General features: G+C 43.8%; 1 protein-coding gene across 4 annotated transcripts in view; it reads right to left on the bottom strand.

Moving 5' to 3' along the window:
* Positions 1-24,163, bottom strand: part of LOC137521657 (myosin-binding protein C, fast-type-like) — a 189,792-nt gene that overhangs the window by 146,655 nt on the left and 18,974 nt on the right. The gene's annotated exons all lie outside the window — the stretch shown is intronic.

The following is a 24,163-nucleotide window of genomic DNA, read 5'->3' as shown; positions in this document are numbered from 1 at the left end:
TTGGTAGGCTTGGCTGTTTAAATCTTCCATTAAAGTCAACGTTGGGTAACAACATGAATGATGAAACAGTGATAGTCACATGACGCAAACTAACCATATCAGTTGACCACAAGATCAAACACAGAGGTGCCTGGCTCTTCTACTGACCACATATGCTATTGCTCCGGTGTTATTGCCTGATGAAGCGGGATCAAACCTGCGAAATGCGTTGCATATTTGGAGTTCATAAATAAAATATATTGACTGTCTTTACTACAGTCGTTGTGTGTCTACTTGGAGGAAGTAAGTCCACCACTACCTCCTCTATTTACCAAGAATTTGGTTTTTAAGCTCATTTAGCTTCCTTTCATCCTTTTGGCCCCTCTGTTCTCCTGCACAAGATAATTGCACAAACTAATTGACTTATCATCAATATACACAAAGCAGATACACAAGAATGTGTGTTGTGTACAAAACACGGGTTGTGCTGAGTGTGCAAAACACATTACACTGCTGCCATAAACACCAGTACTAAGGGCTGATAAGTCTAAATGAGTAAAACTGGTGTTAGAACTGCCTCTCCATGTCTCCCAGTTTTTCTTTCAATAGGTACTGTATGCATGTGAATGCCCAGCTAAGTATTAACGCAATCTGGGAATGAGTCAAACTTTAAAACAATATAGAAAAAAATGCGTTATTTTTTAGTTTGTTCTGCTCTACACTTTTGTCATAGTTTTACATTAAAGAGGAACTTAACTGAATATAACATAAATAATAAAATGGCTTACTTTTTACAATATAAATTTTTAAATTATCTGGTCAGCGTTTGCCCATTGTAAAATCTTTCCACACACAGAAATTTATCACAGGTGGTGACATCTTTAGTGCTGGCAGGTGCATCACTCTGGAATGTTTATTTACAGTATGTTCTAAAGTCAGTAGAAATAACACCTGGTCTCCCAGAGTGCACTGGAAGAAGAACTAACAGCCTATGTTTTGACATCACTAGGAAGGCATGATTACATATGAATAAACAGCTTTATATAGATATAGAAAGGGTTACTGATGCTAAAACCGGGATAATTAACATAAAAGTGGGTACCATGAACAATTTACTACAATGTACTATATATCACTAGAGTTCCTCTTTAAGCTGTGCAGAGAGAAGGGGTAAGTGTGAACTGCAATTCCAGTGCAGCTTGCAAATACCGGGCCTTATCTGGGGGTCGGGCAGTTGAGCTGAACAATGAGGAGACTGAAGAGCGCATCAAATGCCCTACATATGGGTTTGTCAAAACAAAACTGTCAGCACTGCCACAGGTAATAAAGCCTATCATTAATCTATAAAATGTTACTCAATCCCTCCCCCCAAAAAAGAAAACCCCTAACAAATAATATAAAGTAATCCTAAACTTATAGTTAGGTCCAATTCACTGTTGTTTATTGTAGGTACAGTGTACGGTAGTGTTGTGCTCTCATTTGGCAGTAATATACTGACATTTCTAGTACTCTTTCATCACTACTAGTATTTAGATATGTCGTGTTGTGTCACCACTGGCTGAGATACATTTGTGTCTTGAATGTGTAAACCATAGGGGACAAGGTCTATATAAATATTTCAACTGTATTACACATGGAAGATTTTGAGTCTGTTTCACCACATGAGGCACAGGTGACTGAGCCTCCAAACCACCCAGTAATTCTTCTGATCATTGGCAGAGAAGGAGAGAAAATCCTAAATCAGCCTATCATATAGGCAGGCTGAGCACCAGCTGGCTGAATGCACCCAGAGGCATATCAAACACCATGACAGTCAGGAAGGGAGATGAGCAATGCTGTACAAAATGCCTTCTTTCACATTTTACTTCCATGGTGCCAACACATTATGAAGAGAGTGCATATAATCATTCACGTGACCCCATCAATGAAAAAAGAAAAAAAAAACACAATAAGATTTACGATGCTTGGTGAAATTTGCCTTCTTAAAACAGAAGGAAATTTGCAATAATTCAGCTATAAGTGAACATTTGTGGTTACCCACAATGCTCCACTACTGAATATGCAAATGATCCCTTTTCACCCTTGTAAGCAAGGCAAGCATCCAGAACTGCTGGTGTTGTATGGCAAGCCTATAGCTATAAATATCACATAGCCACACCAATCCCACATGTTTAAGATTTACAAGTAAGAAAACTTGTTGGAGGCGCCCAGAATATAATTATCTTAAATCATAAAGTATAGGAGTCATTCGCCTGTTATAAAAGAGGCTCCCCAGCTGTGAGTGCTACAGACTTAGGCACTTTGTTATTGACCTGAGGAAGCGGGCTAGTACCCGTGAAACGCGTTGTCTTTTTTGTGCATCATTAAAAACTTTTACTTATATGGTTTGTCCGTTTATGGAGGTAAGACCGAGTTACTCCTATACTTTATGATTTAAGATAATTATATTCTGGGAACCTCCAACAAGTTTTCTTAGTTGTAGCCCAACCCTTTGGGGTACTATATGGTACACCACATGTCCAAATACCCAAGGAGAGCAACCGACCAGCACCTGCCAAGCGGATCTGGGAAACCGAACGGGAATGGTTAATTTCCTGTAAGTTCTGTCAGTGGTTGCAGGAGTGCAACCCACCCTTCTGAGTATATCTTACTATCTTACTCATACCAATTTTACCTAACAATACTGCACCATGGGGCTCCTGGTCTCTCTCATTGCAGAGCCTTGGCGGTTGGTGTCTCAATCACCAGGAATCATCTCATTTAAAAAAAAGATTTAATCAATGTTTGACTATTGTTTAATCCTATCTCAACCTGATTTACACTCTGAAATTTATCACAGGTGGCGACATCTTTACTTCAGGAAAGGAGCATCACCGTGGAATGTGTTTTTGTTGTGTGTTCTGAAGTGAGCAGAAACAACACCTAATCTCCCGAAGTGCACTGGGAGGAGAAGGCTTTGTGCCACCATAGCCAGGGTTAAACATCACTGGGAGGGCGAGTTTACATACCAGTATACAGCAACATATGTAAGAAGTGTTACTTATGCTGAAACCTGGATAATGTAAAATTTGGTATTTTGAATAGTGTAGTGCATTCTACTGTATGTCGTTACAGTGCCTCTTCATGTGGACAAGGTAATGTAAAATCACATGCAAATTACAGCTAATACAGAACAGGGGTGTAACTACAGGGGAGCAGCACTTGTAATCTCAGGGGGACCCAGAGATGTGGGGGGCCCCAAATACTAACTTTCCCTTCCTCCGATACAGATCAGGTGTTTTTGTGGCTACACTTGTTATGGGTGTGAAGATCATGATGGCCACACTTGTTTTATGAACCTTGTGAGATGGGCCCCAAGGCCATAAAAGGGCACTGAGGGGAGGCAAGGGAAGGGGTGTGAACATTGGGGAGACCTCATCAAAGTTTTGCTGGGGGTCCCCATGAATTGTAGTTACACCACTGATACAGAAATAGAAATGCTGTGCATTTATGTGGTCTAACATATCAGTATCATTAAAAGAACACATTTTAAAGATGTTTCCTCAACTTTGTTGTCTAAATTACTGTTAAAATTATTATCACTGACAATATCCACAGCACTTCACCGAGTACATGTCACTTATTCAGAGGAGCTTACAGTCAAATCCCTCCCTCCCCTCCCAGTGTAAGGTGACAGATCGGATTTATACTTTTTCTAAGCCTAGGCCAACTTTCATGTTGCTCTTTCATGTTTTATTCCATGTGCAGCCGCTTCTTCAAAAACTGTAACATCCATGTGCTGCAGCCCCTCTCCTGAGCAGTACTTCTCTTCGGTCAAATCTTGCTTCCCATTTGCAGTTTACTTTTTACATTTGCAGAAGCCCCTTTCTCATTTCTAGCCCCCCTCCTTTTTGGGCAGTAGCCACCCAAGGCCAGGGCCTTTCTGGCCTTTCCAGAAATCCAGCAGTGGTAATGTTTCTATCATAATCTAAGGCCAGTATTTAGGGGGATTATCTTTAACCACTTAAGTACCAGCAGTCTCTGCCCCATTAAGTACCAGAGACCGCTGGTACAATACCGATGGAATCCCGACGAATCGCCACGCATACCCGCCGCACACCGGGATCCTCCCGACATCCACTCTGCTGTCTCTATGACAGCAGAGTCATGTGAGCCGATCAGGAGCCACTTTCAATGGCTCCTGACCATGTCTATCAATGTAAGCCTATGGGAGTGGCTTACATTGATAGACATGGCCAGGAGCCAATGAAATCCGCTCCTGACCAGCTCACATGGGTCTGTCGTCATAGAGACAGGCAGAACCAGTGAGCTGCGGCGAGAGACGTCGGGTTTTAGCGGCGAGATAGGTGGAGGGCGACGGAAATAGTGGATGTGCGTACTGGCGGATGATTGAAATCTACACCCTGCCAGCCAGGTCACCACCAAACCAGGGCGTAGATTTCAATCACCGTAGTCCTGAAAAGTAGTTAATTTTTTTTTTTCACTTTTTAAAGCTTTATTGAACAAAAGAAAATTACAATGCTACAACAATTGTCTTGTTTGCATACTTCAATAAAACAGGATATAACATGTACATTCTCCTTTCATTCTTAATATCAAATATAAGCATATTGTGCAAGCCTTGTTTTGTGTTTATCTTTGGCTAATGCTAAATAATCAGTAGGCTGACATCATCAAATATAGTATTCAATTTTAGGTCTCAAGAATAGTAGCAGATGTTAGAAAAAGCGCACGAGCGCTAAGCATGTTAACGATGTCCTTATTAAGGGACACAAGTAACTAAGTGTCTCGTTCAGGAACTACATTGTTGGTGTTAGTATTGGCGCCCTCCAGATCACTTCACCCCCCCTCTCAGCAAGAGTAGTTCCCCCTCCGGGGAAGAGATTTTCAAATAGGCATTAAGGCTTTATATTCATCGGTATCTTTAAATACAATCCAACAGGCCCATGTTTCAACGTACTTATGGACCTGTTCTCTGGCTGTTAGTGCAATGTCTTCCATCTGTGAAAGGCCCTCAACCCTGGTTAGCCATTGTTGAATCGTAGGTGGGTCTGATTGTTTCCATAGTATTGGTATCGTTGCTTTAGCTGCATTAATTAAATGTACTAGGATACTTCTTTTGTATGTTTTTAGTGAGATATTATTGCTATGTAATAGGAATACTTCAGGAGCCCGTGGGATTTGTAAGCCAGAAATTTTCACACAGAGTCTATGTACCTGTTTCCAGAACAAGGATAACTTTGTACAGGACCAAAACACATGCAATAAATCTGCCTGTGGAGCATCACATCGCCAGCAGGTATCTGTGACCCCCTTTACATATTTGCTCAGTATTGCTGGTGTTTTGTACCAATTTGTCAGAATTTTGAAGTTTTGCTCTTGTATTGAAACATTAGGGGACCCTTTGTGTGTCAGTACCCAAATTGTTTGCCATTGGTCCTCCGTTAAATCTTTTCCCAGTGTCTTTTCCCAAAATATCTGATATGGGAGTTTGTCAGTTCTAGGTTTACTTGAGAGTAGTATATTGTAGGTGAGGGAGATCGTATGTCTGTGTGGGCCCTCCGCAAGTAAAGCAGTTTCCAGTGCATGTGGTTTTCTTAAGAAAAGAGCTTTGTGGGGCGAGTTGTTAATGTAGCTCCTTAATGGCATGTAAGCCCAAAGTGGGAATTTGTGGGGTCTCGTATACTGATGTAACGCCGCTAGTGTTTTGATCATGTCTCCCGCCATAAAGCTATGAATCCTCGGGATGGATGGGCTTGCCCATTTTTCTGCAAATGAGGAGAAATAGCCTGGTGGGAAGGTTGGATTGTTTTGTACTGGTGTTAGGGGGCTGTAGAGTGAGGAGAGCCCTAGTCTACCAGCAGATATGCGCCAGGTTTTGATCGTGGCCCGTATGAGAGGGTGCAAGGACTCTAGGGTTTTGGTTTCCGAAATGGGGAGCCATGGTAGTGCGGCTAACTGAGTTTTTGAAAAACTCTGTTCAATCAACACCCAGTGTTTAGTAGAAGAATGATCACACCATTCATACATCCTACTGAGGATAGTAGCTTGGTGATACAGAAAGAGGTCGGGGAGGCCTGCACCTCCCTCAGCCTTTGGCAGGATGAGGATAGATCTCTTTAACCTGGGCCTACGTTTGCCCCAAACAAAGTCACTGATTTTCGTCTGTAGGTCGAGTAAAATCTTTTTTGGAACACAAATAGGGAGAGTCTGACATATATATAAGAATCTGGGAAGTAGATTCATCTTAACTGAGGCCATGCGACCAAACCACGATAAGTGGGGTTTTTTTCCCCAGGTTTCCAGATCTTTGGTCAATTGTTCTATCAAGGGTGTATAATTAAGAGAGAAGATGCGGCTAAGATCACTTGGGATCGTCACCCCAAGATATCTAATTGCAACTGTGGCCCACTTAAATTGGAAGTTGGCTTTACATTGTTCAGCTACTGGAGTAGGTAGGGATATGTTTAGGGCTTCAGATTTTGTGAAATTAATTTTAAAATTTGAGATGTAGTTAAATTCGGTGAATTTTGTCATTAAATTAGGGATCGAAGTTATTGGTTGCTGGATAAAAAAAAGGAGGTCGTCGGCAAAGGCTGCCACTTTGAATTCTTTGCCATTCACCTCAATACCCCTAATGTTAGAGTCTGCCCTAATCATATTGATGAACGGCTCTAGTGTTATGATAAATAGTAGAGGTGAAAGGGGGCAGCCCTGCCTAGTACCGTTTGAGATGTCCAACAGCTGGGATAGTAAACCATTAACTTTAACTCTGGCTGAGGGATTTCTGTAAAGCAGGCCAATCCAGAACATAAAGTTCGGGGGAATCCCCATGTGCTCCAACACTGCGAACATATAATCCCAGGAGATGCGATCAAATGCTTTCTCCGCATCTGTGGAGAGTAGCATTCCTGGGATTTTGTTCTCTTTCATGTGTGCGATAATACCAATCGTTTTCATTGTATTATCTTTGCCTTCTCTGTCCGGCACAAAACCTACTTGATCCGGCAATATGGTTGTTGGTAAATATGGTAGTAGTCTATTTGCTATGATTTTGGCAAAGATCTTTGTGTCTACATTTAGCAGCGATATAGGACGATAGCTAGCACATTGTCCAGGATCTTTTCCCTCTTTCGGAATTACAGTGATATGAGCTTCTAAGAAGTGTTTTGAGGGAAAGATGTCTTGATTTGCTGCGTTAAAAGCTGAGTTAAAACGTGGTGCGAGAATATCTTTAAAGGATTTGTAATATTGGACCGTGAATCCGTCTGGACCCGGGGATTTGCCTGATTTCATGTGCTTTATAGCAGCTCTGAATTCACCCTCTGATAATGGTTCATCTAGATCCTTAGCCGCATCTTCTGTGAGTTTAGGGAGGCCATACTTATCAAGGAACGATTTAATTTTTTGCTGTCTGAGAGTGCAGGATTCCGGGGAGGGCGTCGCCTGTGTGAGGTTATATAGCTGAGAGTAGAAAGCTCTGAATTCTCCTGCGATCTGATCATTTCTGAATTGTTTAACCTGGGCTTTATCAACTATGCATTTAACTCTGGCTTGAGCCATTTGTTGTCTTAGGGCTCGGGCTAGGAACTTACCACTTTTGTTTCCTGATTCGTAAAAAATTCCCTTTTTAAGGAGAATCTTTCGTTTGGCTGTTAGGTTGAGCAGAGATAGTAATGAGGTTCTGAGTTGTGAAAGTTCTGTTAATGTCTGTGGCGCATGTAGTTTTTTATGTGAACTTTCCAACAATTTGATTTTTTCAATCAATCTGTCTATTTGAATTTGACGGGATCTCTTTATCTCTGCTCCTAGCTTAATTAAGACCCCACGAATCACAGGTTTATGGGCTTCCCATAGTGTCATAGGATTGGTATCTGGTGTATCGTTTCTCCTGAAGTATCTATTGAGTTCCTTGGACACCTCAACCCGCAGATTGGGGTCTGAGAGCAGGAAAGGATTAAGACGCCAATTCCATGATTTCTGGACCACTTCAGGGAGTCTCAAAACGATAGAGATTGGGCTGTGATCAGTAAAGGTTTTGACCCCAATTTCTGCCGATTTTAAATACCCCAGATCTCTTTGGGGAAGGAAGAGATAGTCGATACGTGTGTATTTGTTATGCAATCCCGAATAAAACGTGTAATCCCTCCCGGTGGGGTGGAGCAATCGCCACGCATCATGTAGGGCCATGGAGTCTAAGCCTTTTTTAATAAAATTCAGAGCTTTGAAAGGAATTGAGGATACCCCTGTTGATGTGTCTAAAAGTGGATTCAGGGATATGTTTAGGTCACCTCCTTTTATGAGCATACCCTCCTGGAAATCCTGCAATCTCTTTAAGGTGGACATAATGAAGGAAGGTTGGCCTTTGTTTGGGGCGTATATGTTAGCCAGTGTAAGTGATCTCTCCCCAGAGAGCCCTTTTAAGAACAGGTAGCGTCCCTCTTCGTCTGCCACCACCTCTTTTATTTCAAAATCTAGAGATTTATGTATAAGGGTAGTCACCCCTTTCTTTTTCCCTTCCGAGGTTCTGGAATGGAACACCTGTGTGAATCTCCTATCCTTGAAATTAGGGGTGTATCCCCTCTTAAAATGAGTCTCTTGTAAAAAGCAGATCTGTGCCTGTTGTTTGGTTAGGAAATCTAGTGTGGTCGATCTTTTTTCCGGGGTGTTTAGCCCGTTTACATTGAGGGACAAGATCTTCCATTCCAGGAACCCAGAACTGCCTCTCTGATTTGATGGAGGGATTTTGACGGGCATAATTGCTCGTTCCGTGTGATAGGGAGGGCTGAGAGGAGAGATACTGAGAAAGGAGTGGTAGATCTGCAAGAGTAGTATGCAGTGTAACCTGGAGAGCACCTTCAGAGAAGCAATCACCATTCCCGAACGAGACACTACTTAACAGGATATTACCGTGTCAGTCAAGTATAGTCTGATAAGAATTGTTCGTATCAAAGCGGAACCAAAGAGATCAATGGATTGCACTTTAAAGTAGAGAAATACACCACACAGATAAACTACCAAGGTAGTTCTCTGTATACTAAGGTGGGTTAACTAGGTCAGCAGACAAAACGTCAACTGTGAGGGTACGACTTAACAACAAGAGGACACACTGAGCCAGATGGCTCCGATCCTCCCCAGATTTTAGAAGCATTAGAAATTTAACATATAGGTAAAGTGCATTCCCTTGATGGTTTCTATATTCAATGTCTTTCTCCTGGACTAGAAAATTAAGTTGTTTCTGTGCAGGAGAGAGTATCAGGGAGCCAAACCTTTTAAGCAAACATTTGCTATCAAACTTATAACCAGAACAATAACTGAAGTATGGAAGAAATAAGTGACCTTAAATCCTTTCCGGAGCCATATCCTGCACTCATAGTGCCAATATTCACCCCGGATTGTGCATACATATATAACCGGGTCTTCTATCACTCTAATCTGTTAGTGCATAGAATCAGTGCAATTTATCACACTTTAACCCCTACTAATCTTGCTATGGCTTCCCCTGTATTATCAGAGTAATAGAAATAGTGACACGAGGGGGGGTGGGGAGGGAGGAGACCGCCCCGCCATGCCAAACCCATAAAACTGGGCTACAGGCAGTTGGCGCGGCGGCCCCCCACCGTCCCCCCCACCCACAATCACAGGAGAGCAACCATTAGTGTGCAAGAAATATAGCAATAGAACAGGCAAATCTATGTAACATTCCCCTATCCCCACCATCTTGAAATATGTGGTCCCTGTAAAAACCCCAAAAAGAACATGCATCTTCCCACATCTATTGTCCACTCAAAAGCAAAACACAGTAAAATATGCAATATGAGAGGCTGCAGCGTTGTGTGGTCTGCTGCTTGATTACATCCTTGATGGAGGGGAGAGATGTGCAATCTTGCGCTTCAAATTAGGATAAATCACGGAACATATGTTGTTAAACACGGCTTCACACTTAGAAAAAATGCTCTTAAGAGGAAAACACATTAACGTATGCTTTAAGATAGGAAAAACAATAGGTGGGCAGTTCCATTGTGCCACAGTTGCCATAGTTAATATAGGGTCAACAGTGTTTTAAACTGGTGTGAAAGGCCCGGTATATGATGCGGAAAGTAAAGTTATGTCCAGACTACAAGACATGGTATATAGGGTCGCATAGATCTGTGAGACAGCCATATTACTTATCTGAGTCAGAAGAAGATCGTGAGTCGTCCCCTCTTGTGTCCGCCATAGTATCAGGAAGGCCCGGTTTAGCTTTCTTAGACCTGGGTACCAAGTGGGCTGTCTGGCGATCCGTCTGTAGCTCCTCCGGCAATGTAAAATCCGCATACCATTCCGGTAACTCCGGGGCCTTAAACTTCAGACCTTGACAGAACTCCGTGAGGTCTTCAGGTGTCTTTAAGGTGAATACCTGATTTCCCGAGGTTGCTACCAGGGCAAACGGAAATCTCCATCTGTAAACGATCTTTTTATCCCGTAGGATCTGGAGTAGAGGTTTCAGCGCTCTTCGGTTCGCCAGCGTGATCGGTGATAGGTCTTGGAAGATTGCGATTTGAGCCTCATTAAACCTAATGTCTTCCTGCTCTCTCGCTGCTTTCATGATGGTTTCTTTCAGTGGGAATGATTGAAGGCAGCAAATGACGTCTCTCGGGGAGGCTTCTGAAATAGATTTCGGTCTCAGAGCTCTGTGGGCTCTTACGAACTCTATGGCTTCATCTTTAGGCCTCTCCATCAAGCCGTTAAAAATGGCGGTCAGCGCCGGGACAATATCATCCGTGTTGACCGATTCGGGCAGGCCGCGTAGCCTAATATTACAACGACGTCCTCTGTTGTCCAAATCTTCCAGTTTGCGATTAGATTCAATCAGACAGTTGTTGTGCATGTAAATTGCTCTATTCGCAGCGTTGATGGTTGTGTCTCTTCGTGCGCCATCTTGTTCTAGCGTGTGGACTCGCGCTGCAATGTCCGCCATGTCAGATCTCATTGCGGCCATGGCGCTGGAGAAGGCTGACTTGATATCTTCAGCCATATCTCGCATATCCTTTAGGGTAGGAGAGCGATTTAGCCGGTCTGTACCTTTTGTCACAGTCTCCGGCGAACTTCCTGCAGAATCAGATGAGCGTGGGTCTCCTGGTCTCTTCTCCGGCGCCATCTTGGGTGGGGTGTTCGCGGCCGCCTTCAAAGTCTGCGCTTTAAAAAGGTCAGTTATATTCCTTCCCGGCTTTGCTACGGGGTTCCCGGTGGATCTGGTTGTCATGCGGGGTTGGCTCCCTCTTCGCATGCTATGCTATGATGGCACTTTTGGCTGTGTCTGGGGAGTCACGGAGCGGAGCACTGAGTTCAAGCAGCCATCTTAGTTGGACGCCAAGCCACGCCCCAAAAGTAGTTAATTTATGTCTCTAAATAGGGTGTTGCACTGAAAACCATGGTTACTGAAACATCTTTGAACTGGTATTAATTGCAGAAAATGTTGCTGTTTGCAAAAAAATTTGGAGTGGTATCTAATATCAATTGCTTACTTAAATTCCAAATGCTAAAATATACTGAAAGATGTGCCTGTCGCGCTTACGAGCAGATAGTCCCCTGATATAGCTTCTCTAATCTGACATCTTGCTGATCCATCAGATGTATTAACTATTCTTGCTGCCAATAAGACACCCACACCCGTTACCTCAGGTCCCTTCATAGCAGATTCTAAATAAGCACTGGTATGCTTATAGGGCACTGAGGTTCCTCACGCACTACATACAGTGAGGGAGATAGATTTCCTTCCATGTCCTCTTTCTTATTTCTGAGGTATCTCATACTTGGCGGCAGCTGCTGGTGGTGAGTCTGTGTGAGCATGCTGCTGGTGGAGAGGCACATAGCTGAACTTTGGACCCGGTTTCACGTGCTTATCGTGTTTGAACTGATGCAGATTAAAGTGTGGCAGGGTGTTAGGTTCAGAGGGAAAGCAAACCTTTCATCCACTTGTAGTAGATAATCCACTCCACCTCTGTATTTTTCACAATATTGATTCACAGGGCAAGGCGGAATGTTGTAGTAAGTTCCCGGGATGGTCCAATGGCCCAAATGTAATGGAATATACTTTTTCAAAAGACTCAAGTGCAGGGTGCGCTAATACTTTCCAATCAAACAAGCTGTTTTAAAGCCTTTGAAAGCGTAGTGGTTAAGTGGTTGACAGGCATGGTAGTGAAGTAGTTGGCATTGCTTCAGTTTTACTCTTCCACTAAATTTGATGTATCATTTCCACAGTTTGTGTTTTTGTTTAGTTTTTTGGGGTACTTCTGATGAAGCAGGTATTTTGGGCACTGTGCTGTACCTGAGGCGTCACCATAGACCGCTATGGTAATTGCTGCTACAGTGGCGCCAGTTGTTTAATTTGGGCACTGGCAATAGCTGGGGCCTAAATTATGTTAAGAAGGGATGGGTAGTTTTAGCTGTAGGGTTTACATTAGGGGCTAGATTAGGAAGTGTGAGAATCCGCTCAGCTGCCTGTGCAGGCAGGCAGCCTTTTGACCATTGTTTAGGTTTGCATGCTGCAGGACTCTGGAACAGAGACCTGTCTTTCCATTGCAAGTTCTGGTCTGTTCTCTTGCTGGGGAATTTGCATACATTCGTTATGCAAATCCCCTACCTGCCTTCTTTAAAGACTGGCACTATAAGAGCTTTATGTTTCCCAGAAGGCTTGGCTGGTCATTTCCCTTCCATGGTCTGTTCCTGATGGACACTGCTGGAGTGTCAGCCGTTGCTATCTAGTATAGTTAATTCCTGGGGGTTGCTTTAGGCTCCCCTTCTAGCCCAGTCAGGTTGTATTATCTTTTTGTTTGTTCTGTTGCCATTGTCCTGTCCCAACGGTGGTCGACAGGAAATGGTTAGGATCTCTGTTCTTGGAGTATAGCTGGTGCAGTGGTTGCTACCAGCTAACTCTTCTGTTCTGTCTCCTGGGATCGCGCTAGCCACTTTTCGCTAGCGCTGGGGATCCTTCTGTTCTGTCTCCTGGGATCGCGCTAGCCACTTTTCGCTAGCGCTGGGCATCCTTCTGTTCTGTCTTCTGGGATCGCGCTAGCCACTTTTCGCTAGCGCTGGGGATCCTTCTGTTCTGCTACTCTGTACCTGGATCGCACTCGCTTCTCGCTAGTGCTGTGGATCCTATCTCTCGCTTGTCCCTGTTTTCGTGTGTCTGTCTTGTCTGCTACGACCGCTTGCTGGAGGTTCGGTGAGGTAACCGTTAAGCAAGCGTTCGCGTCCTCTGTTTCATGTTTGTCTGTCAATGGTTAGGTAGGCGTGCTTGTCTCTATTGTGCTTATCACGTGGAGACCGCGCATAACCGCGTGCACTGTTGCGAATGAGTGCGGTGTTCGCGGTTAGCTAGCGTTTGTTATTTTCCGTATCTCCTCATTGTATTATTTGCTGTGCCTTTGCTACCCTCGTGCCCTGTTTTGCTCAGTCTTGTCTCTGTCGGCAATCGCCATTCTTGCGATTGCATTCCCACTTCGTTTCCGCCGTTGTGTGTTCACCGTCGCTGGGTGGCGACTAGTTTGGTGGACACACATTGGTTCTGTCCCTTTGCTCTGTTTCTTGTGGGCTATCCAGCCCTGCCTGATCGTACCTTGTCCTAGATCTGTACAATTCCCGTCTGGCATCTGTGGCTGTGCAGCGACTGTGTTCGCCTGCACTCCACAGCGCCATCTGCCAGAGGGAATTGCCCTCTGCGGGTGCATAGCACCTAGCCTGGGTGTCCTCAAATATACGCTTGTGGAGGAAATCCGCCGCGTCAGCGCATGTCTGGTGCGCTGACCGCGAATACGATTCCACAATCGTTACAGGAAGTAGTTAGGGGTAGAATTGCAGGTAGAAGGTGCAGCCAGGTTAGCAGAATATCAGCAGCAGTATTGCCAATATTATGCTGGCAGCTTCACCCGGCACCCATATTACACGTTTCCTAGATGTTCCAATGACAATCTAGAAACAACTGTTAAAGGGCTGATCCAATTTAATTTTTCTCACACTTTTTAGACACTAACTTTCTCGTCTAAGTCTTTTTCATAGGATATAGTTTTTCAGCTTCTGCTTAACCACTTGAGGACTACAGTGCTAAACCCCCTAACGACCAGCCCTTTTTTGCTGCACTGGGCTGTGCAGGCTTTTCAGCCTCCTGCACAGCCCAGCTAAGGAGCCCAGCATTTGGACTCACCTCCTATTTTTGTCCCTAAAGGGACATGCCGCCGGAGGTGTCTGATCGCTGCTGCACTTATTTATTTTTTTCAGGCATAGAGGCTCTTATTGGCGTCGTCCCCCTCCCTCTCCTTCCTCCCTCCCTCCCCCCCGCCTCAAGGTTTGAAAAGGATGGCAATTCGTCCTGTTCTCCGCCTCTCATAGGCATCAGCCTATGAGAGGATGGCGATCCCCGGCCAATCAGAGGCCAGGGATCGCCGATCTCGTACAGCTCTGCAGGAGACCGCAGCGATGTACGGATGTAAACAAAGGGGATTTCTTTCCCCTTTTGTTTACAAACAGCCTGTTAGCCGCGATCGGCGGCTAGCAGGCTAATCACGGAGCTCTCTGTGAACTGGCAGGGACCAGGCATGTGCGCAGCCATTCCCTGGGAAACCACAGCTCCAGGACTTGATGCCAATTGGCGTTAGGCGGTCCAGGGGCTGCCGCTGCGTTCACGCCCATTGGCGTGACGCGGTCGTTAGGTAGTTAAATAACTTTTCAGAACTCTGCAATTGAAAAAGTACCAAAAAGTAGCTAAAAAAGTACTATCTAAATTATTTACTTGCGTCTGGTGGCTTTAAAGTTATTTTATTGATAAGATGTAAAATATCACCTAGGAGGAAACTTAGTAGAAGATCCTCAAATGACTACTCCTCACCCATCTAAGCCCTCCTTGACCCTCTTTAACTCACATACAGGATGCCATCAATGTATGCCTCTGATATATATAACAGAGCACCTCGATAGACCCAACTCCTACACCAGGATCCTGTTCCTGGTCTTTAGCTCTGCCTTCAACAAGATCTGCCCAGACATCTTGCTCAACAACCTTGTGCCCATTTAACCTGTTTCCTGTTTGTGAGCCACATGTGGAATTTATTACAGGTGTGCCGAGCCCTGAAGGAAATCACTAGGTAAATTTTGACCTACTTGTAGGTCAGATGAGGTGGTTAGTGAGATGAGCACATGTGGGGCCTAAAGGTGGATGCCTACGACTCTGTAAAGTGCTGTGGAAGTTAAAGTGCCAGATAAATACAAAATAATAAATAAAACCATCCTCATCTCAAGCATCTAAACATGCAGAAAAGTTCAGAATGTGACTTTTTTTCCCTGCCTTCACTGCACATATTCTTTAGAAAACTCATGAAAGTATTACTGTAATATTGCTAAAACCAGAAATTGATCAGGGTAACATTTCTAGTCTTGCACAAGGTAAGCTGAAACTTTTTGCAGATGGCCTCCTCATAAATTACCTTTTAAGTACAGACAAGTAACGTCCTTGCCAAACATAATAAACTTGATAGCTGAGTTCATAGCCTCAGAGATCAACTGGGATGGATTTAATGAATGCTGACTCTGGCCTATTCCGTATTGTGGCACTCAAACTAAAAATGAACTGATGTTGTCTTCTGCAAGTATGCTGGCAACGTACTGTACATCTCTCTGAGCAAATCATTATTGTAATAAAACACATAGGAGGCTTGCATTGCCAAAGATGTCCATAATGCCGAAGTTTCAGTTATTTACATGACTGTATTGTAAAGCAGTCATCAATCATCACCAAGCTCCCGTTACTATAGATCAGGGTTAGGGAACCTATGGCTCGGGAGCCAGATATGGCTCGGGAGCCAGATGTGGCTCTTTTGATGGCTGCATCTGGCTCACATACAAATCAGTAGGGGTTGATTCACAAAGCTGCATTGCTCAAGCAGCGCAGCTCAGTGTGGCAGCACAAGTAACATTTTCAAAGTAGGCACGCTACTGCTGTAGCATGCATTACTAACTTACTTGCGCTACCCCAAAACTAACAGCTGCTCCAATTGTCCCACTCTGGACCCTATCAGGTCCAGTGACTTTGTAGGACGAGAACCCTGCACTTTGATTGGCCCAATAGGCTGGGTGTCACTTGACAGGCAGCCTATTGTCCCGAAGTGCGGGGATCTCGTCCTACAAAGTGAATCAACCCCCAAGTCAGCTAGCTAATTGTACAAGCTATTAATTGTACTAGCTGTCTGGCTGTCTGGGAAAATGCTGATGTTGCTAAAACCCAAACGAAGCTGAAGACGTGTCTGACACTTCTGCTGCCCAGCGGTTCAACTGTATACACATAAACATGGCAACTGCTGCGCATGCGCACTGTCCCAGTTTGAAATATATTGTATGGCTCTCACGGAAATACATTTTAAAATATGTGGCGTTTATGGCTCTCTCTGCCAAAAAGGTTCCTGACCCCTGCTATAGATCATGCACTGATAAGCAGAGATCAGACAAAACTTTTTATAGGGTATGCAAAGCCAGCCACGTGCTAGATAGAAACATTTCACAACACAGTTCAGAGCCATGCCAAAGCCGCAAAGCTTTAGTGGGGTTCATGATAAGCTTAGGTCACATTAGGGTTACATTATTAGATTAAGTTACTTAACTGCTTTAGATTTACGGTACAACAGGAAGTTAAGGTCCGTACTCACAACACGATTTTCCCAACAATTTTTCTGACGACTGTCAATACTTTGATTAATGAATGATCATTTCCATGATCTCACAATGTGGGTACAGGTGCGGGATCTAGTGATTCTTGTTTAGCATCGCGTGATGACAACCATCACGGCTGATCAAATCTTTAAAATCCAAGACTCCTCCGCGCAAAGTACTGCGAGCGCTTGACTTCCCGTTCACGCCCGTCATGTGATGTTATGCATACCTGCCGGCCGGAGGATGGGTCATGGAATGCTCATTGTGAGGGGGTCATCGCTGGGTCCATCTTTCTCTGTCGGGTGGTGAATATTCAGCATACATATTTAGGGTGATGTAAAAGAGTACTACTTTTATCCATTTTTTTTTGGGGGGGGGGGGCATGGTGGGTTTGAGTAATGATAGATACAAGGTTTAAATTGATAACTGAGTGGGCTTATGGGTCTAGGATGGTTGGGTTTTATTTAGTGTTAGGCAGTAGGCACAGAAAATGATGGAAGTTAGTGCTGGACTTATGCCGGAGATACCCATTTTGGAACCAAATTTCCCAGCCTGTCATTGCTCCTTGATTGTCTTTTTTAAATTCTCATGAAACTGACTATTTAAGTTAATGAACTACTGAGGTGTTTGACTTTGAATGACCACCAAAATTACCATTTAAGTCAGGTATGATGAGGTGGATTCTTACTGGTCCACTTACTACACCGATGGGGATCCCAAGCAGGAGCTTTAAAGATTGAATTGCTGGAATGGTCATCCGGTGGCTTGGCGTAGCTGTGGCGGGGAGTGATGATGCCAGGGGAGACTGTCATGTAGTGGTGGATGTCAGGAGAAGCAGGGAGCCCTGGCAATGTAAGTACAGTTAGTGGCGGGTCTGGAAGAGGTGTGGTGAATGATAGGAGAATGTCAGGATGTCAGGCTATCTGGCACTGTAGCAGCAGTTATCAGCATGTCTGGAAGTGGTATGGTGGACTTCGGGAGAGTTTCCGGGTGCCTTGCACTGTAGTAATGGTTGCAGCAGATGTCGGGAGTGTGTTGGGGTGCCCAACAATGTGGTGTGAGTGCAGCAAAATACACTGGAGCAAGGTAGCAGTGCTGTAGTGTTGAAAGACAGCTCCACGGCACAAACCATGCTCCAACTGGTTGTAACAATGCCCCGGTTAATTATTATTGGACTAGCTGATGACCTGGCGTAGCCTGGGTATGTATTTGGCTGGTGTTGGTTGTGTCCACCTTTTCTAATGGCCCATACTCATGGGCGGCAAAAGTGGCCTGTCGCCAGCACACGTGTGAGGGACCAGCGGCGCGACGGAAGCTGTCGCCGACATTCCTCCTCCCCCCGCCGGAAGCTCTGTATACCTCAATGGAGGTTGCTGTCGCTAGTCCACGTACTCACGCGGACTAGCGACAGCTGCGGCGGAGTTGCGGCGGCGACTGTCACCAGGCGATTGAACATTTCAATCGCCTGGCGACATCAGCGACGGGCGACAGTTCGTGGTGCGCGCCCGTTCAACGGCCCATACTCACGGGCGACCTGTCGCCGCAACACGTGCGCACCGCGTGTTGCGGCGACAATTGTAGCCCGTGAGTATGGGCCATTACCCTCACACTCAATTACTCAATGACCAAGTTTGTGAGCTTTGCAGTCTTTGGCTTCAATAATTTGCATTGAAATGAAATAAAAAAATGAAATCAATCTGATTGGCTGTTTGTGGCTCCACCCCCTTTTCTGAATTTGAACCCCAGTCACTCAATGACCAACTGTACCAGGTTTTAGGATTGTGCCATTAACAGTGCAAGAATAGCAGCAATTAAATATTACTCTTGAAAATCAATAGTTGAATTTTGATTGGCTTTTGTAGGCTCCACCCCCTTTTGTGAATATTAATCCCAGTCACCCAGAGACCAACTGTGCAACATTTGAGAACCCTACCACAAACAGTGTAAGATTGGCTGCAGTTTACATTTTTCCGAGTGAAATTTGTATTTGTCTCCACCCACTTTTTGGTTATAGGGATAAAAAAAGTATTCTGTTATTCCAGGTAATATACAATGTGTGCACCAAATTTAATTCAAATCCATTCAGCCATTGTTGTGTGATTGAGTAACAAACATCCAAACTTTTGCATTTATAATATTAGTGAGATTTGCTTGTAACCCGAAGGATGTCAGGTGATAAGTAACTTGCATGCAGTGAGCTACTTATTACCTGGAATAGGATTTGGCCCATGGATTGCTAGAATTTTGCAAAAAATAATTTCTGCTAACATTTTTCTTATTTGGATATTAAAACACAAATATTCCAAACAGGCCCAAACAGAAAGAAAACCAAGCACAAGCTAAAAAGCTACAGATTTCAATTCATGTTACTTCTTCGGGCTACAAAAAAATGGGGAAAAAAATCATGATAGGCAATATGCCAAATAAACCTCCAGCAAGCTATAGCAAATAGAATTGCAATACTTTGCTACATATAACTATAGGGTGTTCTATATGATTTCAGTAAAAGAGTCTTGCACAAGGAAAAGACAACATTTATAACATAAAGTCAAAAATCTTGAAAAAATATACTAACAGAGAGTGGCCCTCAAAGAGTATAATAGAACAATGTCCATATATTCAATTGTATACCACGATGATCAGACGGCTGTTGCCTATATTTATGCAGGTGTCTAGCTGGAATCATATACAAGAAAAAAATCCTTTAGTTATTTTTTTTTTTTTTTACATTCTTGGGGATATTTTGTATCACTCTTCTTGGCAATAGATCTGCTCTTTTAAATATAATTCTTACTCTTCAAAGTTCATTTGCTTACTTCATATATGACTAAATATCTTTGCAAACTGTTAATCGGGGATTATCCAATAAGAGATTATATGATGTCTTTAGGATTAGTTTGATGATACATATCTTGGCTGTGTTATATTGTCTCGTTGTTTTGTTGACATGTATCTGTTTCCTCAATTTTTATCTTTTGAAGCGAAATAAATAAATTGTTTGGTACATAAAAAGTAGATTTACACATAAAATAAAACTGTGGAATATCTTAAAAAGTCCTTTTTAGGAGAAGGAAGATAGATACAATCATTTATTTAATCGGTTTATTTTCACTCCGGGTGTCCTTTAAAGTGGATCCGAGATGAACGTTTACTCATTGCATAATTGTGTTCCTTTCCTATTGTTTATAGGGCATTCCTCAAGCCAAATACTTTTTTGTTTTTGTTTTAATACTCTAATTCCCTATAAACTACACAAGCCACACCCACAGGTTTTCAGAGAGCCTTGGCAGTAGGAAGGGCTCATGTGAGCTCAGTCTGGGCAGGAGGAGGGGGAGGTATTACTGGCCAGAAATTTCAGAGGCAGAGGGGAGGAGGGAGGAGGAGGGGGATTAGGTTTTTTCATTGCTGTCATTGTATCAGAGGAAGAAATAATCATATTCTATTGAAGCAGTTTGCAGCTAGATTTGCTGTGCATGTCCTGTCATTACGATACAAGAGTATCCATGTATCATCCGCATTTTACCCGAAAGTGAGGCATACTTTCATTGGAAAGTATATCTCACTGAATGGTCACACTGCAGCAGTAGCATGCAATGTGACCTTTTGGGACCATTGTGATGCGATAGGAGAAGCATCGCACCGCAATGGACATTTAAAATGTGGAAGGGGCCTTAAACAATGTTCACAGTGGCTGTTGTATTCCCTGTAATGGCAGGAACACAAAACAACTGATTTTTTCTGGTAATGCGCACATTTACGCGTGCTGTGTTACAAAGCAGCCATTACACCACAACGCACTACTGTGAACTTGGCCTAAAATTCTAAACCATAGTCTAATTTTTATTTTTGTTTAACCACTTGAGGACCACAGTCTTTCTACCCCTTAAGGGCCAGAGCCTTTTTCTCCATTCAGACCACTGCAGCTTTCACGGTTTATTGCTCGGTCATACAACCTACCACCTAAATTAATTTTACCTCCTTTTCTTGTCACTAATACAGCTTTCTTTTGGTGCTATTTGATTGCTGCTGCGAGTTTTAGTTTTTATTATATTGATCAAAAAAGACATGAATTTTGTCAAAAAAATGTTTTTTTTTACTTTCTGTGCTGACATTTTTCAAATAAAGTAAAATTTCTGTATACATTTTTGTCCAAATTTATTGTGCTATATGATAAAAAAAATCCATTCAGTGTATATTTATTGGTTTGGGTAAAAGTTAAAACGTTTACAAACTATGGTGCCAAAAGTGAATTTTCCCATTTTGAAGCATCTCCGACTTTTCTGACCACCTGTCATGTTTCATGAGGTGCTAAAATTACAGGATAGTATAAATACCCCCCAAATGACCCCATTTTGGAAAGAAGACATCCCAAAGTATTCACTGAGAGGCATGGTGAGTTCATAGAAGATTTTATTTTTTGTAACAAGTTAGCGGAAAATGACACTTTGTGACCCAAAAGAAAAGTTTCCATTTCTTCTAACTTGCGACAAAAAAAAATGAAATCTGCCACAGACTCACTATGCTCCTCTCTGAATACCTTGAAGGGTCTACTTTCCAAAAAGGGGTTATTTGTGGGTTGTGTTTACTGTCCTGGCATTTTGGGGGGTGCTAAATTGTAAGCACCCCTGTAAAGCCTAAAGGTGCTCATTGGACTTTGGGCCCCTTAGCGCAGTTAGGCTGCAAAAAAGTGCCACACATGTGGTATTGCCGTACTCAGGAGAAGTATTATAATGTGTTTTGGGGTGTATTTTTACACATACCCATGCTGGATGGGAGAAATATCTCTGTAAATGACAATTTTTTGATTTTTTTTTTTACACACAATTGTCCATTTACAGAGATATTTCTCCCACTCTGCATGGGTATGTGTAAAAATACACCCCCAAACACATTATACTACTTCTCCTGAGTAGGGCGATACCACATGTGTGGCACTTTTTTGCACCCTAACTGCGCTAAGGGGCCCAAAGTCCAATGAGTACCTTTAGGATTTCACAGGTCATTTTGCGACATTTGGTTTCAAGACTACTCCTCACGGTTTAGGGCCCCTAAAATGCCAGGGCAGTATAGGAACCCCACAAATGACCCCATTTTAGAAAGAAGACACCCCAAGGTATTCCGTTAGGAGTATGGTGAGTTCATAGAAGATTTTATTTTTTGTCACAAGGTAGTGAAAAATGACACTGTGAAAAAACAATAAAAATCAATTTCCGCTAACTTTAAAAAAAAAAAAAAAATCTTCTATGAACTCGTCATACACCTAATAGAATACCTTGGGGTGTCTTTTTTTTTCTAAAAAGGGGTCACTTGTGGGGTTCCTATACTGCCCTGGCATTTTACGGGCCCAAAACCGTGAGTAGTCTGGAAACCAAATGTCTCAAAATGACTGTTCAGGGGTATGAGCATCTGCAAATTTTGATGACAGATGGTCTATGAGGTGGCGAGTTTTGTGGAACCAGTCATAAGCAGGGTGGCCTTTTAGATGACAGGTTGTATTAGGCCTGATCTGATGGATAGGAGTGCTAGGGGGGTGACAGGAGGTGATTGATGGGTGTCTCAGGGGGTGGTTAGAGGGGAAAATAGATGCAATCAATGCACTGGGGAGGTGATCGGAAGGGGGTCTGAGGGGGATCTGAGGGTTTGGCCGAGTGATCAGGAGCCCACACGGGGCAAATTAGGGCCTGATCTGATGGGTAGGTTTGCTAGGGGGTGACAGGTGGGAGGTGATTGATGGGTGTCTCAAGGTGTGATTAGTGGGGCGAATAGATGCAAACAATGCACTGGCGAGGTGATCAGGGCTGGGGTCTGAGGGTGTGGGCGGGTGATTAGGTGCCCTAGGGGCAGATAGGGGTCTAATCTGATGGGTAGCAGTGACAGGGGGTGATTGATGGGTAATTAGTGGGAGGAGAGAACAGATGTTAACTATACACTTGGGAGGTGATCTGACGGTGGGTTTGCGGGCGATCTGATGGTGTGGGTGGGTGATCAGATTGCCCGCAAGGGGCAGGTTAGGGGCTGATTGTTGGGTGCCAGTGAAAGGGGGTGATTGATGGTTTATTGATGGGTGATCAGGGGGGATAGATGCATACAGTACACGGGGGTAGGGGTCTGGGGGGGGGTCTGGGGAGAATCTGAGTGGTGGGGGGGTGATCAGGAAACCCCAGCGGGCAGTTTAGGGAATTAAAAAAAAATAGCGTTGACAGATAGTGACAGGGAGTGATTGATGGGTGATTAGGGGGATGATTTGGTGCAAACAGTGGTCTGGGGGTGGGCAGGGGGGTCTGAGGGGTGCTGTGGGCAATCAGGGGGCGGGGGGGGCAGATCCTCGTGTTTGGGTGCAGACTTGGGTGGCTGCAGCCTGCCCTGGTGGTCCCTCGGACACTGGGACCACCAGGGCAGGAGGCAGCCTGTATAATACACTTTGTATACATTACAAAGTGTATTATACACTTTGCAGCGTCGATCGCGGGGTTAACAACCCACTTCCGAACGGCGGGTTGTCGTCACGGGTGGGCGGAGCCAGTTGCCGGGGGAAGCGCGCGTCATCAATGACGCGATCACTCCCCCGGCATGCCGAAAGGACACAATGCCCTTGGGTGTATTGCGGTCCTTTCGGCGTCCACTTTGCCGTCGCCCATTGGCTGTGGGCGGTCGGCAAGTGTTTAATACATGACAGACAATAATGGGTGTCATTTACTTTGGCAGTTTCACTTTAAAGACACTTGTGATAACTACCTTTTTCTTGGATAGGTACCAATACATTTGTTCACATGTGTTGATTAATAGTGGGTAGACAGCATTATTTTTTCACTAGTAGAAGACCTGGTTCTTACTGGCACTGATCCATATAAGGCCTCAGAGGCCTGGAATCCACTAGAAAGCGCAAAACGTTATCGCAATCGCTAGTGATTTGTGATAGCGTTTTGCAAGCTATTTTGGGAGCGTTTTCCCTGCTCCTATACAATTCATTAGAATGGAAACGCCCCTGAAATGCTGCATGTCCTGCGAGTGCGATTTCCTTAATCGCAATTACTTTAGTGGAATCTATTCTATCCATTTACATTGGCAGAGCGTTTACAGAAATCGCTAAACGCTAAAAAAAAAACGCCCTTGTGGGTTCCAGGCCTTACATTGCAATTTCAACTTATGCTTTACACTGGTTACTAGCAACACAAGATGAGAAATGCTGAAGAAACACAGCATGCAGGATTTTTTTTTTAACACATCAAAACTCAGAATTGGAATCGCATGTAAAATCGCATCAAAATCGCATGTAGTATAAAAGAGCCGTAAAAATGTATTCGTGGAACAGATCAGTCTTTAAAGGCATCAGTTTTCCATCCATGGCCCTCTTTTCTCTTTCTTAGTGGAACGGAGTGACACATTAGTCGGTCTGGGAAAATCGCTGCAGGCCCAAACTTGCAGATCCGTTCCAACAAAGCAATGTCAACGGATCAGTGTGGCTTGCAGTTTTTTTGCTAAAGTCATTTTTGCATCGAAAATA

Source organism: Hyperolius riggenbachi, chromosome 6 (genome assembly GCF_040937935.1).
Source record: "Hyperolius riggenbachi isolate aHypRig1 chromosome 6, aHypRig1.pri, whole genome shotgun sequence".
NCBI classification, from domain to species: Eukaryota; Metazoa; Chordata; class Amphibia; order Anura; family Hyperoliidae; genus Hyperolius; species Hyperolius riggenbachi.
This window is presented reverse-complemented; position numbering and strand designations above follow the sequence as displayed.